Consider the following 18430-nt stretch of genomic DNA (forward strand, 5'->3'; position numbering starts at 1 on the left):
CAACATGATCAAGGCTCAAGGATAATCGGTAAATTAATAAAATTCTATTGGCCTCAGTAGCTTTTATAATTGGGTTAACTGGTTAAGTAATTCTTAATTTGTGTCATTTACAATTTTAGGATTAATATTGGCCTCGGTAGCTTTTATTTTGCATTTAAACCATCTATCTGATATGTTGATCAGGTGTATAAAAAGTAAATCTTTTATTATTTGTTATATGCATTTCAATCGATTAAATGTATGTTTTAATTGGATAACTTTTGTTCTTATTATGGTTAATCAAATCTGTAGCTCATAATGGAAATCTGATTGTATTTGCACCTGGGAATGGTGACGTCAGTTCAGATGATAGTTCTTTTATTGCTCCAGAAGATGCGATGATAGTCGATCCAGGGTGTCAATCTGAGTTTAATGAAGAGGTACATACATAAGCTTTATGTATCAAGCTATCTTTTTAGTATCAATCTGAGTTCAAGGTTTGAGTTTGGCAAATTAATGGGCTTTTTATTTACTTATTTGAGTTAAAGCTTCCTTGCACCAAGATAATTTGCAGTTCATAGTGGTATGTAAATAGCGATACTAAAAAAATAGGAAAAGTATAAGAATTATTTAAGAGCCCGTGGTGTTGACAAATTTTAAAAATTCTTTTGAGTTTAAGAGCCAATGGTGTTGACAAATTAAAAAAAAATCCAATTGACTTTAAGAGCCCGTGGTGTTGAAGAATTTTAAAAGTTCTTTTGAGTTTAAGAGCTTGTAGTGTTGACAAATTTTAAAAATAGTTTTGGGTGGTGTTAGTAACTTAATATGAAAGTCAAAATATAATGTTGTTTTTACAGACCCACTTGGGCTAACATGATTTTACAAACCCACTTGGGCTAAAAAGGGTTATTATGTGTTTATGGTCATTAGCAATATAATCGTCTGTTTAAAGCTATAGATATTGATTTTGATTGTAGAATTGAACTGTTAAGTTCATACTTAGTAGCTAATATACAATTCAACTACTACAATTCTATATGAAAAACTGATTATAATAATATTTCACGTTCAAACTTTTATACAATATTTTACAAACTTACAATACCGCTTATTTTACATAAAGCATGAAATATAGCACACAATAACTTTGATACAAGATAGTTGTGAAGATAATTCTAGCTAGTAAACAAGTCGTTCAGCAAAGGCAATAAAGACACGTAATTCATACGTCCAGAAACAAGTCATGCATTCTGGTTTTACTAGGACTACTTCCCATCCTTGGTCTTGTGGAACATAACCGTTATGGTCGTTGATAAGACAGCGTGTTGTAACGTCGTCAAAAGGACGAGGGCTACGTAATGTCCAACAGTCCCGTAACAATCTAAAAACCTCATTTCTTACCCCAATTACCGACTCCGTCACTTGTGGAAACGTTTTGTTTAATAGTTGTAGCCCGATGTTCTTGTTCTCACTTTGGTGAGAAGCGAACATTACTAATCTGTAAGCATAACATGCTTCTTTATGTTGCATGTTAGCCGCTTTTTCTAAATCACGAAGTCCAATATTCGGATATATTGAGTCAAAATAATTTCTTAACCCGTTGCGTAAAATAGCATTTGGGTTCCCCGCAATATATGCGTCAAAGTAAACACATCGTAACTTATGGGTTTCCCAATGTGATATCCCCCATCTTTCAAACGAAAGTCTCTTATAAACCAAGACATTTTTGGAACGTTCTTCGAATGTCTTACAAACTGATCTCGCCTTAAATAGTTGTGCCGAGGAATTCTGACCGACTCTAGACAAGATTTCATCAATCATGTCTCCGGGTAGGTCTCTTAAAATATTGGGTTGTCTATCCATTTTGTGTTTTTAAACTATAAAATAGACAAGAGTTAGATTCATAAAAAAATACTTATTAATACAAGCAATTTTTACATATATCATAAAGCATAAGTACACTATATTACATATATTACACCACACGAATACAACTATCTTATTCCGACTCGCTCGTTTCTTCTTCTTCGGTTTTGGTTCGTTTTGCCAAGTTTCTAGGGATATATGATGTTCCCCTAATACTAACTGTCGTTTTCCACAACGGTTTAGAAAAACCTGGTGGTTTAGAGGTTCCCGGGTCATTGTTACAACTTAAGGACTTCGGGGGTTGACGATACATATAAAGTTCATCGGGGTTGGAATTAGATTTCTCTATTTTTATGCCCTTTTCCTTATTATTTTCTTTTGCCTTTTTAAATTCAGTTGGGGTAATTTCTATAACATCATCGGAATTCTCGTCGGAATCCGATTCATCGGAGAATTGGTAATCCTCCCAATATTTTGCTTCCTTGGCGGAAACACCATTGACCATAATTAACCTTGGTCGGTTGGTTGAGGATTTTCTTTTACTTAACCATTTTATTATTTCCCCCACCGGTTCTATTTCTTCATCCGGTTCCGATTCTTCTTCCGGTTCTGATTCTTCTTCCGGTTCCGACTATTCTTCCGGTTCCTCTTCGGGAACTTGTGAATCAGTCCACGAATCATTCCAATTTACATTTGACTCTTCATTATTATTAGGTGAGTCAATGGGACTTGTTCTAGAGGTAGACATCTATCACATAATATCAAACGCGTTAAGAGATTAATATATCACATAATATTCACATGTTAAAAATATATAGTTTCCAACAAAATTTGTTAAGCAATCATTTTTCAAGTAAACACGGTCGAAGTCCAGACTCACTAATGCATCCTTACAAACTCGATAAGACACACTAATGCAAAATTCTGGTTCTCTAAGACCAACGCTCGGATACCAACTGAAATGTCCCGTTCTTATTGATTAAAAACGTTCCATATTAATTGATTTCGTTGCGAGGTTTTGACCTCTATATGAGACGTTTTTCAAAGACTGCATTCATTTTAAAACAAACCATAACCTTTATTTCATCAATAAAGTTTAAAAAGCTTTACGTAGATTATCAAATAATGATAATCTAAAATATCCTGTTTACACAAGACCATTACATAATGGTTTACAATACAAATATGTTACAACAAAATAAGTTTCTTGAATGCAGTTTTTACACAATATCATACAAGCATGGACTCCAAATCTCGTCCTTATTTAAGTATGCGACAGCGGAAGCTCTTAATAATCACCTGAGAATAAACATGCTTAAAACGTCAACAAAAATGTTGGTGAGTTATAGGTTTAACCTATATATATCAAATCATAATAATAGACCACAAGATTTCATATTTCAATACACATCCCATACATAGAGATAAAAATCATTCATATGGTGAACACCTGGTAACCGACATTAACAAGATGCATATATATAAGAATATCCCCATCATTCCGGGACACCCTTCGGATATGATATAAATTTCGAAGTACTAAAGCATCCGGTACTTTGGATGGGGTTTGTTAGGCCCAATAGATCTATCTTTAGGATTCGCGTCAATTAGGGTGTCTGTTCCCTAATTCTTAGATTACCAGACTTAATAAAAAGGGGCATATTCGATTTTGATAATTCAACCATAGAATGTAGTTTCACGTACTTGTGTCTATTTTGTAAATCATTTATAAAACCTGCATGTATTCTCATCCCAAAAATATTAGATTTTAAAAGTGGGACTATAACTCACTTTCACAGATTTTTACTTCGTCGGGAAGTAAGACTTGGCCACTGGTTGATTCACGAACCTATAACAATATATACATATATATCAAAGTATGTTTAAAATATATTTACAACACTTTTAATATATTTTGATGTTTTAAGTTTATTAAGTCAGCTGTCCTCGTTAGTAACCTACAACTAGTTGTCCACAGTTAGATGTACAGAAATAAATCGATAAATATTATCTTGAATCAATCCACGACCCAGTGTATACGTATCTCAGTATTGATCACAACTCAAACTATATATATTTTGGAATCAACCTCAACCCTGTATAGCTAACTCCAACATTCACATATAGAGTGTCTATGGTTGTTCCGAAATATATATAGATGTGTCGACATGATAGGTCGAAACATTGTATACGTGTCTATGGTATCTCAAGATTACATAATATACAATACAAGTTGATTAAGTTATGGTTGGAATAGATTTGTTACCAATTTTCACGTAGCTAAAATGAGAAAAATTATCCAATCTTGTTTTACCCATAACTTCTTCATTTTAAATCCGTTTTGAGTGAATCAAATTGCTATGGTTTCATATTGAACTCTATTTTATGAATCTAAACAGAAAAAGTATAGGTTTATAGTCGGAAAAATAAGGTACAAGTCATTTTTGTAAAGGTAGTCATTTCAGTCGAAAGAACGACGTCTAGATGACCATTTTAGAAAACATACTTCCACTTTGAGTTTAATCATAATTTTTGGATATAGTTTCATGTTCATAATAAAAATCATCTTCTCAGAATAACAACTTTTAAATCAAAGTTTATCATAGTTTTTAATTAACTAACCCAAAACAGCCCTCGGTGTTACTACGACGGCGTAAATCCGGTTTTACGGTGTTTTTCGTGTTTCCAGGTTTTAAATCATTAAGTTAGCATATCATATAGATATATAACATGTGTTTAGTTGATTTTAAAAGTCAAGTTAGAAGGATTAACTTTTGTTTGCGAACAAGTTTAGAATTAACTAAACTATGTTCTAGTGATTACAAGTTTAAACCTTCGAATAAGATAGCTTTATATGTATGAATCGAATGATGTTATGAACATCATTACTACCTTAAATTCCTTGGATAAACCTACTGGAAAAGAAAAAAATGGATCTAGCTTCAACGGATCCTTGGATGGCTCGAAGTTCTTGAAGCAGAATCATGACACGAAAACAAGTTCAAGTAAGATCATCACTTGAAATAAGATTGTTATAGTTATAGAAATTGAACCAAAGTTTGAATATGATTATTACCTTGTATTAGAATGATAACCTACTGTAAGAAACAAAGATTTCTTGAGGTTGGATGATCACCTTACAAGATTGGAAGTGAGCTAGCAAACTTGAAAGTATTCTTGATTTTATGAAACTAGAACTTTTGGAATTTATGAAGAACACTTAGAACTTGAAGATAGAACTTGAGAGAGATCAATTAGATGAAGAAAATTGAAGAATGAAAGTGTTTGTAGGTGTTTTTGGTCGTTGGTGTATGGATTAGATATAAAGGATATGTAATTTTGTTTTCATGTAAATAAGTCATGAATGATTACTCATATTTTTGTAATTTTATGAGATATTTCATGCTAGTTGCCAAATGATGGTTCCCACATGTGTTAGGTGACTCACATGGGCTGCTAAGAGCTGATCATTGGAGTGTATATACCAATAGTACATACATCTAAAAGCTGTGTATTGTACGAGTACGAATACGGGTGCATCCGAGTAGAATTGTTGATGAAACTGAACGAGGATGTAATTGTAAGCATTTTTGTTAAGTAGAAGTATTTTGATAAGTTTCTTGAAGTCTTTCAAAAGTGTATGAATACATATTAAAACATTACATGTATATACATTTTAACTGAGTCGTTAAGTCATCGTTAGTCGTTACATGTAAATGTTGTTTTGAAACCTTTAGGTTAACGATCTTGTTAAATGTTGTTAACCCAATGTTTATAATATCAAAAGAGATTTTAACTTATTATATTATCATGATATTATGATGTACGAATATCTCTTAATATGATATATATACATTAAATGTCGTTACAACGATAATCGTTACATATATGTCTCGTTTCAAAATCATTAAGTTAGTAGTCTTGTTTTTACATATGTAGTTCATTGTTAATATACTTAATGATATGTTTACTTATCATAATATCATGTTAACTATATATATAACCATATATATGTCATCATATAGTTTTTACAAGTTTTAACGTTCGTGAATCACCGGTCAACTTGGGTGGTCAATTGTCTATATGAAACATATTTCAATTAATCAAGTCTTAACAAGTTTGATTGCTTAACATGTTGGAAACATTTAATCATTAAATATCAATCTCAATTAATATATATAAACATGGAAAAGTTCGGGTCACTACAGTACCTACCCGTTAAATAAATTTCGTCCCGAAATTTTAAGCTGTTGAAGGTGTTGACGAATCTTCTGGAAATAGATGCGGGTATTTCTTCTTCATCTGATCTTCACGCTCCCAGGTGAACTCGGGTCCTCTACGAGCATTCCATCGAACCTTAACAATTGGTATCTTGTTTTGCTTAAGTCTTTTAACCTCACGATCCATTATTTCGACGGGTTCTTCGATGAATTGGAGTTTTTCGTTGAGTTGGATTTCATCTAACGGAATAGTGAGATCTTCTTTAGCAAAACATTTCTTCAAATTCGAGACGTGGAAAGTGTTATGTACAGCCGCGAGTTGTTGAGGTAACTCAAGTCGGTAAGCTACTGGTCCGACACGATCAATAATCTTGAATGGTCCAATATACCTTGGATTTAATTTCCCTCGTTTACCAAATCGAACAACGCCTTTCCAAGGTGCAACTTTAAGCATGACCATCTCTCCAATTTCAAATTCTATATCTTTTCTTTTAATGTCAGCGTAGCTCTTTTGTCGACTTTGGGCGGTTTTCAACCGTTGTTGAATTTGGATGATCTTCTCGGTAGTTTCTTGTATAATCTCCGGACCCGTAATCTGTCTATCCCCCACTTCACTCCAACAAATCGGAGACCTGCACTTTCTACCATAAAGTGCTTCAAACGGCGCCATCTCAATGCTTGAATGGTAGCTGTTGTTGTAGGAAAATTCTGCTAACGGTAGATGTCGATCCCAACTGTTTTCGAAATCAATAACACATGCTCGTAGCATGTCTTCAAGCATTTGTATCGTCCTTTTGCTCTGCCTATCAGTTTGTGGATGATAGGCAGTACTCATGTCTAGACGAGTTCCTAATGCTTGCTGTAATGTCTGCCAGAATCTTGAAATAAATCTGCCATCCCTATCAGAGATAATAGAGATTGGTATTCCATGTCTGGAGACGACTTCCTTCAAATACAGTCGTGCTAACTTCTCCATCTTGTCATCTTCTCTTATTGGCAGGAAGTGTGCTGATTTGGTGAGACGATCAACTATTACCCAAATAGTATCAAAACCACTTGCAGTCCTTGGCAATTTGGTGATGAAATCCATGGTAATGTTTTCCCATTTCCATTCCGGGATTTCGGGTTGTTGAAGTAGACCTGATGGTTTCTGATGCTTAGCTTTGACCTTAGAACACGTCAAACATTCTCCTACGTATTTAGCAACATCGGATTTCATACCCGGCCACCAAAAATGTTTCTTGAGATCCTTGTACATCTTCCCCGTTCCAGGATGTATTGAGTATCTGGTTTTATGAGCTTCTCTAAGTACCATTTCTCTCATATCTCCAAATTTTGGTACCCAAATCCTTTCAGCCCTATACCGGGTTCCGTCTTCCCGAATATTAAGATGCTTCTCCGATCCTTTGGGTATTTCATCCTTTAAATTTCCCTCTTTTAAAACTCCTTGTTGCGCCTCGTTTATTTGAGTAGTAAGGTTATTATGAATCATTATATTCATAGATTTTACTCGAATGGGTTCTCTGTCCTTCCTGCTCAAGGCATCGGCTACCACATTTGCCTTCCCCGGGTGGTAACGAATCTCAAAGTCGTAATCATTCAATAATTCAATCCACCTACGCTGCCTCATATTCAGTTGTTTCTGATTAAATATGTGTTGAAGACTTTTGTGGTCGGTATATATAATACTTTTGACCCCATATAAGTAGTGCCTCCAAGTCTTTAATGCAAAAACAACCGCGCCTAATTCCAAATCATGCGTCGTATAATTTTGTTCGTGAATCTTCAATTGTCTAGACGCATAAGCAATCACCTTCGTTCGTTGCATTAATACACAACCGAGACCTTGCTTTGATGCATCACAATAAATCACAAAATCATCATTCCCTTCAGGCAATGACAATATAGGTGCCGTAGTTAGCTTTTTCTTCAATAACTGAAACGCTTTCTCTTGTTCATCATTCCATTCAAATTTCTTCCCTTTATGCGTTAATGCAGTCAAGGGTTTTGCTATTCTGGAAAAGTCTTGGATGAACCTTCTGTAGTAACCAGCTAGTCCTAAAAACTGGCGTATGTGTTTTGGAGTTTTCGGGGTTTCCCACTTTTCAACAGTTTCTATCTTTGCCGGATCCACCTTAATACCTTCTTTGTTCACTATGTGACCGAGGAATTGAACTTCTTCCAACCAAAATGCACACTTTGAAAACTTAGCGTACAATTCTTCCTTCCTCAATACTTCTAACACCTTTCTCAAATGTTCACCGTGTTCTTGGTCATTCTTTGAGTAAATAAGTATGTCATCAATGAAAACAATGACAAACTTGTCAAGGTATGGTCCACACACTCGGTTCATAAGGTCCATGAACACAGCTGGTGCATTAGTTAAACCAAACGGCATGACCATAAACTCGTAATGACCGTAACGTGTTCTGAAAGCAGTCTTTGGAATATCATCTTCTTTCACCCGCATTTGATGATACCCGGAACGTAAGTCAATCTTTGAATAAACAGACGAGCCTTGTAGTTGATCAAATAAGTCGTCGATTCTCGGTAGTAGGTAGCGATTCTTGATGGTAAGTTTGTTCAACTCTCGGTAGTCGATACACAACCTGAATGTACCATCTTTCTTCTTGACAAACAAAACAGGAGCTCCCCACGGTGATGTGCTTGGTCGAATGAAACCACGCTCTAAAAGTTCTTGTAATTGGCTTTGCAGTTCTTTCATCTCGCTGGGTGCGAGTCTGTAAGGAGCACGAGCTATTGGTGCAGCTCCTGGTACAAGATCTATTTGAAATTCAACAGATCGATGTGGGGGTAATCCCGGTAATTCTTTCGGAAATACATCGGGAAATTCTTTTGCGACGGGAACATCATTGATGCTCTTTTCTTCAGTTTGTACTTTCTCGACGTGTGCTAGAACAGCATAGCAACCTTTTCTTATTAGTTTTTGTGCCTTCAAATTACTAATAAGATGTAGCTTCGTGTTGCCCTTTTCTCCGTACACCATTAAGGGTTTTCCTTTTTCTCGTATAATGCGAATTACATTTTTGTAACAAACGATCTCTGCTTTCACTTCTTTCAACCAGTCCATACCGATTATCACATCAAAACTCCCTAACTCTACTGGTATCAAATCAATCGTAAATGTTTCGCTAACCAGTTTAATTTCTCGATTCCGACATATATTATCTGCTGAAATTAATTTACCATTTGCTAATTCGAGTAAAAATTTACTATCCAAAGGCGTCAATGGACAACTTAATTTAGCACAAAAATCTCTACTCATATAGCTTCTATCTGCACCCGAATCAAATAAAACGTAAGCAGATTTATTGTCAATAAGAAACGTACCCGTAACAAGCTCCGGGTCTTCCTGTGCCTCTGCCGCATTAATATTGAAAACTCTTCCGCGGCCTTGTCCATTCGTGTTCTCCTGGTTCGGGAAATTTCTAATAATGTGGCCCGGTTTTCCACATTTATAACAAACTACATTGGCATAACTTGCTCCGACACTACTTGCTCCGCCATTACTCGTTCCGACACCATTTGTTCCTTTCGTTCTATTAACCCCTGGTCCGTAGACCTCACACTTCGCTGCGCTATGACCATTTCTTTTACACTTGTTGCAAAATTTGGTGCAGAACCCCGAGTAATACTTTTCACACCTTTGGCATAGCTGCTTCTGATTGTTGTTGTTGTTGCGGTTATTATTGTTGTTAGGATGATTGTTGTAGTTGTTGTTGTTGTTGTTGTTGTTGTTGTTGTTGTTGTTGTTGTTGTTGTTGGGCCGTTTGTTGTAGTTGCGATTGATGTTGCGATTGTTGGGATAATTGTTGCGATTATTGTTGTAATTGCTGTTGTTGTTGTATTGGTGATTCTTATCACCGTTTTCCTCCCACTTTCTTTTGACTTGCTTCACATTGGCCTCTTCAGCAGTCTGTTCTTTAATTCTTTCTTCAATCTGGTTCACTAGTTTGTGAGCCATTCTACATGCCTGTTGTATGGAGGCGGGCTCGTGTGAACTTATATCTTCTTGGATTCTTTCCGGTAATCCTTTCACAAACGCGTCGATCTTCTCTTCCTCATCTTCGAACGCTCCCGGACACAATAGGCACAATTCTGTGAATCGTCTTTCGTACGTGGTGATATCAAATCCTTGGGTTCGTAACCCTCTAAGTTCTATCTTGAGCTTATTGACCTCGGTTCTGGGACGGTACTTCTCGTTCATCAAGTGCTTGAATGCTGACCACGGTAGTGCGTACGCATCATCTTGTCCCACTTGCTCTAGATAGGTATTCCACCATGTTAACGCAGAACCTGTGAAGGTATGCTTAGCGTACTTCACTTTGTCCTCTTCAGTACACTTACTTATGGCAAACACCGATTCGACCTTCTCGGTCCACCGTTTCAATCCGATCGGTCCTTCGGTTCCATCAAATTCCAAAGGTTTGCAGGCAGTGAATTCTTTGTAGGTGCATCCTACACGATTTCCTGTACTGCTAGATCCAAGGTTATTGTTGGTATGTAGCGCAGCCTGTACTGCGGCTATGTTTGAAGCTAGAAAAGTACGGAATTCCTCTTCATTCATATTCACGGTGTGTCGAGTAGTCGGCGCCATTTCCTTCAAAATAGTCAAATGGAACAAGTTAATCATACAGAATATTAAGAGTAGTTAATAGTATTTCGTAGCATAATATGAACTCATTTATAAAAGCTTTTTCTTCATATTAGCGTTTTATAAGTTTAAATTCGGGTAGTACCTACCCGTTAAGTTCATACTTAGTAGCTAATATACAATTCAACTACTACAATTCTATATGAAAAACTGATTATAATAATATTTCGCGTTCAAACTTTTATACAATATTTTACAAACTTACAATACCGCTTATTTTACATAAAGCATGAAATATAGCACACAATAACTTTGATACAAGATAGTTGTGAAGATAATTCTAGCTAGTAAACAAGTCGTTCAGCAAAGGCAATAAAGACACGTAATTCATACGTCCAGAAACAAGTCATGCATTCTGGTTTTACTAGGACTACTTCCCATCCTTGGTCTTGTGGAACATAACCGTTATGGCCGTTGATAAGACAGCGTGTTGTAACGTCGTCAAAAGGACGAGGGTTACGTAATGTCCAACAGTCCCGTAACAATCTAAAAACCTCATTTCTTACCCCAATTACCGACTCCGTCACTTGTGGAAACGTTTTGTTTAATAGTTGTAGCCCGATGTTCTTGTTCTCACTTTGGTGAGAAGCGAACATTACTAATCCGTAAGCATAACATGCTTCTTTATGTTGCATGTTAGCCGCTTTTTCTAAATCACGAAGTCCAATATTCGGATATATTGAGTCAAAATAATTTCTTAACCCGTTGCGTAAAATAGCATTTGGGTTCCCCGCAATATATGCGTCAAAGTAAACACATCGTAACTTATGGGTTTCCCAATGTGATATCCCCCATCTTTCAAACGAAAGTCTCTTATAAACCAAGACATTTTTGGAACGTTCTTCGAATGTCTTACAAACTGATCTCGCCTTAAATAGTTGTGCCGAGGAATTCTGACCGACTCTAGACAAGATTTCATCAATCATGTCTCCGGGTAGGTCTCTTAAAATATTGGGTTGTCTATCCATTTTGTGTTTTTAAACTGTAAAATAGACAAGAGTTAGATTCATAAAAAAATACTTATTAATACAAGCAATTTTTACATATATCATAAAGCATAAGTACACTATATTACATATATTACACCACACGAATACAACTATCTTATTCCGACTCGCTCGTTTCTTCTTCTTCGGTTTTGGTTCGTTTTGCCAAGTTTCTAGGGATATATGATGTTCCCCTAATACTAACTGTCGTTTCCACAACGGTTTAGAAAAACCTGGTGGTTTAGAGGTTCCCGGGTCATTGTTACAACTTAAGGACTTCGGGGGTTGACGATACATATAAAGTTCATCGGGGTTGGAATTAGATTTCTCTATTTTTATGCCCTTTCCCTTATTATTTTCTTTTGCCTTTTTAAATTCAGTTGGGGTAATTTCTATAACATCATCGGAATTCTCGTCGGAATCCGATTCATCGGAGAATTGGTAATCCTCCCAATATTTTGCTTCCTTGGCGGAAACACCATTGACCATAATTAACCTTGGTCGGTTGGTTGAGGATTTTCTTTTACTTAACCATTTTATTATTTCCCCCACCGGTTCTATTTCTTCATCCGGTTCCGATTCTTCTTCCGGTTCCGATTCTTCTTCCGGTTCCGACTCTTCTTCCGGTTCCTCTTCGGGAACTTGTGAATCAATCCACGAATCATTCCAATTTACATTTGACTCTTCATTATTATTAGGTGAGTCAATGGGACTTGTTCTAGAGGTAGACATCTATCACATAATATCAAACGCGTTAAGAGATTAATATATCACATAATATTCACATGTTAAAAATATATAGTTTCCAACAAAATTTGTTAAGCAATCATTTTTCAAGTAAACACGGTCGAAGTCCAGACTCACTAATGCATCCTAACAAACTCGATAAGACACACTAATGCAAAATTCTGGTTCTCTAAGACCAACGCTCGGATACCAACTGAAATGTCCCGTTCTTATTGATTAAAAACGTTCCATATTAATTGATTTCGTGATGAGACGTTTTTCAAAGACTGCATTCATTTTAAAACAAACCATAACCTTTATTTCATCAATAAAGTTTAAAAAGCTTTACGTAGATTATCAAATAATGATAATCTAAAATATCCTGTTTACACAAGACCATTACATAATGGTTTACAATACAAATATGTTACAACAAAATAAGTTTCTTGAATGTAGTTTTTACACAATATCATACAAGCATGGACTCCAAATCTCGTCCTTATTTAAGTATGCGACAGCGGAAGCTCTTAATAATCACCTGAGAATAAACATGCTTAAAACGTCAACAAAAATGTTGGTGAGTTATAGGTTTAACCTATATATATCAAATCATAATAATAGACCACAAGATTTCATATTTCAATACACATCCCATACATAGAGATAAAAATCATTCATATGGTGAACACCTGGTAACCGACATTAACAAGATGCATATATATAAGAATATCCCCATCATTCCGGGACACCCTTCGGATATGATATAAATTTCGAAGTACTAAAGCATCCGGTACTTTGGATGGGGTTTGTTAGGCCCAATAGATCTATCTTTAGGATTCGCGTCAATTAGGGTGTCTGTTCCCTAATTCTTAGATTACCAGACTTAATAAAAAGGGGCATATTCGATTTTGATAATTCAACCATAGAATGTAGTTTCACGTACTTGTGTCTATTTTGTAAATCATTTATAAAACCTGCATGTATTCTCATCCCAAAAATATTAGATTTTAAAAGTGGGACTATAACTCACTTTCACAGATTTTTACTTCGTCGGGAAGTAAGACTTGGCCACTGGTTGATTCACGAACCTATAACAATATATACATATATATCAAAGTATGTTTAAAATATATTTACAACACTTTTAATATATTTTGATGTTTTAAGTTTATTAAGTCAGCTGTCCTCGTTAGTAACCTACAACTAGTTGTCCACAGTTAGATGTACAGAAATAAATCGATAAATATTATCTTGAATCAATCCACGACCCAGTGTATACGTATCTCAGTATTGATCACAACTCAAACTATATATATTTTGGAATCAACCTCAACCCTGTATAGCTAACTCCAACATTCACATATAGAGTGTCTATGGTTGTTCCGAAATATATATAGATGTGTCGACATGATAGGTCGAAACATTGTATACGTGTCTATGGTATCTCAAGATTACATAATATACAATACAAGTTGATTAAGTTATGGTTGAAATAGATTTGTTACCAATTTTCACGTAGCTAAAATGAGAAAAATTATCCAATCTTGTTTTACCCATAACTTCTTCATTTTAAATCCGTTTTGAGTGAATCAAATTGCTATGGTTTCATATTGAACTCTATTTTATGAATCTAAACAGAAAAAGTATAGGTTTATAGTCGGAAAAATAAGGTACAAGTCATTTTTGTAAAGGTAGTCATTTCAGTCGAAAGAACGACGTCTAGATGACCATTTTAGAAAACATACTTCCACTTTGAGTTTAATCATAATTTTTGGATATAGTTTCATGTTCATAATAAAAATCATCTTCTCAGAATAACAACTTTTAAATCAAAGTTTATCATAGTTTTTAATTAACTAACCCAAAACAGCCCTCGGTGTTACTACGACGGCGTAAATCCGGTTTTACGGTGTTTTTCGTGTTTCCAGGTTTTAAATCATTAAGTTAGCATATCATATAGATATATAACATGTGTTTAGTTGATTTTAAAAGTCAAGTTAGAAGGATTAACTTTTGTTTGCGAACAAGTTTAGAATTAACTAAACTATGTTCTAGTGATTACAAGTTTAAACCTTCGAATAAGATAGCTTTATATGTATGAATCGAATGATGTTATGAACATCATTACTACCTTAAATTCCTTGGATAAACCTACTGGAAAAGAGAAAAATGGATCTAGCTTCAACGGATCCTTGGATGGCTCGAAGTTCTTGAAGCAGAATCATGACACGAAAACAAGTTCAAGTAAGATCATCACTTGAAATAAGATTGTTATAGTTATAGAAATTGAACCAAAGTTCGAATATGATTATTACCTTGTATTAGAATGATAACCTACTGTAAGAAACAAAGATTTCTTGAGCTTGGATGATCACCTTACAAGATTGGAAGTGAGCTAGCAAACTTGAAAGTATTCTTGATTTTATGAAACTAGAACTTTTGGAATTTATGAAGAACACTTAGAACTTGAAGATAGAACTTGAGAGAGATCAATTAGATGAAGAAAATTGAAGAATGAAAGTGTTTGTAGGTGTTTTTGGTCGTTGGTGTATGGATTAGATATAAAGGATATGTAATTTTGTTTTCATGTAAATAAGTCATGAATGATTACTCATATTTTTGTAATTTTATGAGATATTTCATGCTAGTTGCCAAATGATGGTTCCCACATGTGTTAGGTGACTCACATGGGCTGCTAAGAGCTGATCATTGGAGTGTATATACCAATAGTACATACATCTAAAAGCTGTGTATTGTACGAGTACGAATACGGGTGCATACGAGTAGAATTGTTGATGAAACTGAACGAGGATGTAATTGTAAGCATTTTTGTTAAGTAGAAGTATTTTGATAAGTGTCTTGAAGTCTTTCAAAAGTGTATGAATACATATTAAAACATTACATGTATATACATTTTAACTGAGTCGTTAAGTCATCGTTAGTCGTTACATGTAAATGTTGTTTTGAAACCTTTAGGTTAACGATCTTGTTAAATGTTATTAACCCAATGTTTATAATATCAAAAGAGATTTTAACTTATTATATTATCATGATATTATGATGTACGAATATCTCTTAATATGATATATATACATTAAATGTCGTTACAACGATAATCGTTACATATATGTCTCGTTTCAAAATCATTAAGTTAGTAGTCTTGTTTTTACATATGTAGTTCATTGTTAATATACTTAATGATATGTTTACTTATCATAATATCATGTTAACTATATATATAACCATATATATGTCATCATATAGTTTTTACAAGTTTTAACGTTCGTGAATCACCGGTCAACTTGGGTGGTCAATTGTCTATATGAAACATATTTCAATTAATCAAGTCTTAACAAGTTTGATTGCTTAACATGTTGGAAACATTTAATCATGTAAATATCAATCTCAATTAATATATATAAACATGGAAAAGTTCGGGTCACTACATTGCACCCCTTCCTCTTTTGGTTGATTGTTTTACCCAAATTCATTCGTATATTTTCTTTTAATGTATAACCCATGGGTGTTAATAGAACTGATTGGAATTGTGATATTTGGTGTGTAGATCATTTGGGCACTTATAGCTTATACCATTACGAACATCAGTATGTTGCCCTTATTTGAAGTCACGGATGCAGGCGAAAGGTAGACACTACTACACATTTTCTCTATTGTTTAAAAGATTTATAATTATCGTACTTTACTATCAGAAGTTGTGGAATTTTCTATGACCCCCAAAACAGAGATTTATGAGTTGCAGTAACAAATTTTGTGTATAATTTATTCACTGGGTCTGATGGATAGAAGCAAAAATAAGAAACCAAGAAACTCTATGGTGGTTGTTGTATTTGCTTAGTACTATATTGGGTTATATAATCATCTTTGGCTCAAGTTTTTTTTTTTTTTTTTTTTTTTTTTTTTTTTAATATTATCTGTTCTGCTTGATTTGTAAGATCTATAATTGTTTTATGTTATTCCTGCAATCTAATCATGTTCTTCTTCTTTAGGATGATGCTCATATTTTCTGTAGAGAATCACAGGTAATATCTGATTTAATGAGTAATGTGCGATTTTTTATTTTTTTTGGGTATGTGTCTTTGACAGTTGTTCTTATATATAAAGGTTATATATAAAGATAAAAGACGAAGTTAAGGGTGTTCTAGAATTCATCAGTTACTGTTATGATAAATTTGGTTTCACCTTTGAATTGAAGCCAGCCGTCAATGGTACGTGTATCAAATCTTATCCTCAAACTCTATGAATCTATGCTAATTTTGAGGTGACCAAATGGGTGTGCTAGATAACGGGTCAAATGTCAAAATGGTTCGGTTTTTCTCCAGTTTGTGTTGACAAAACATGTTCCGTCTATGAAGGGATTGTTATTCTCATATAAATTGCTGGTCTGTCAAATTCGATTACAAGTTGAGGCTTTTTGCGTTTGTATTTGAAATATTGGTGTTGAAACGACATAGGATGTTTTTCCCCGTTATAAGTATCCTAATTTTGTGCTATTTCTTTTGTTTTGAGTTTTGGTTATGAGTTGTTTCTCTCATACTGTTATTTGAGAGAATGTCAACCAAAAAAAGGCAAAAGAACATCCTGCATAATAGATGTTTCTCTGTTGATACCAGGCAGGCAGGCAGGTTGCTAACAGAATAGTGTTGAGAAAAGATACTTGTGGCTCTAGATATTTCTCTCTCTTGATCTATCTGCCATTCTGCTTGATTTTTCGACCCCCGTTATCTTTGATATGCCTTCTACAACTGTTTTGAATACTTCATCGTATCAAGATGCGGTGAATAAAGAAGGTGACAGTTTGCTTGAACTGTCGATTCCATTACGTTTAATATACCTGCTACATCCGTTTCGAATGCTTAATCATCATATCCAGATATGAAGAATATAGGAGGTGAGTTCTTATAGCTTTATTTATAATTTATTCTTTGTGTGTTATTTACCTTCCGTATTTGAATGTTTTAGGTACCCTTGATAAAGCGTAAAAGAGTAATTATCCGAAAACCGAAAATCGTGTGAAGAGAAAACCATTTTATATTATGGGTTAGCATTCAAATTTCTTTTTGGGTCGGGCATGGCGGGTGAAGGGTAAATAATAAAAGTAATTTAGAAATTGAATGTTTTTTTTTTTTTTTTTTTTTTGGGAGGTATTAGGTAGATGAACATTATATCATATAAAAATCTTATGTCTGGGAATTAATTTGTTTTAGTATTTTCTTTTCTTTTTTTTTTGTTATTAGGCCAGCCCCTCACAATTCTGCAAATTCGTATGTCTTAAACTACATGTTCATTGACATCAGTTGAAACAAGGAGTCAGATGAGACCGAGTATAAAGATTTTGTAGTCGAAGTAGCGAAACCCTCATGGCCTCATACAATGATCAAGCGGGAAAAGCGACTGAGCTAAATGGCGTGCAAACTGTCACACTTGCGATAGCTAATAAACAAGCATGTATATAGTATTTTGTTTTGTATAATAGTATAAGCATATTTTGTTATCTCTATTATTTGTTTCTACTTCATCATTTGCATAAATTTGTATCTTAGAGAAATTTATGTCAAAGTTAATTTTGGGTGATCATTTATAACTAATTACATATCATAGACGAGTTTGTATAATTATGTGAAACACACCAGTGTACTTATCACATAAGTTGTTAACATATTTTTCTTATCACTTAATGCAAGTTAGTGTGTTTAATGCCAAGTGTTACGGTTATATTGTAAGTTATTATGTCATACTAAAACCCAAATAAGGTGTTAGCAGTTGAAATGAATATTGTATTGGTGCTGAAGAGCTGAATAGTGTATTGGTGCTGAAGAGTGAATCCTTGAATCCATAAACTTTGTATTGTGCATCTTATCAATTGACTTTTCTTTATAAACACTATTTAGTAGAGAGGTATTTAATGTGTTAACGCTACAAAATTCTATAGTAAAGGATGGGCTTAGAAAGTTAAATTA

Source organism: Rutidosis leptorrhynchoides, chromosome 1 (assembly GCF_046630445.1).
Source record: "Rutidosis leptorrhynchoides isolate AG116_Rl617_1_P2 chromosome 1, CSIRO_AGI_Rlap_v1, whole genome shotgun sequence".
Lineage (NCBI taxonomy): Eukaryota > Viridiplantae > Streptophyta > Magnoliopsida > Asterales > Asteraceae > Rutidosis > Rutidosis leptorrhynchoides.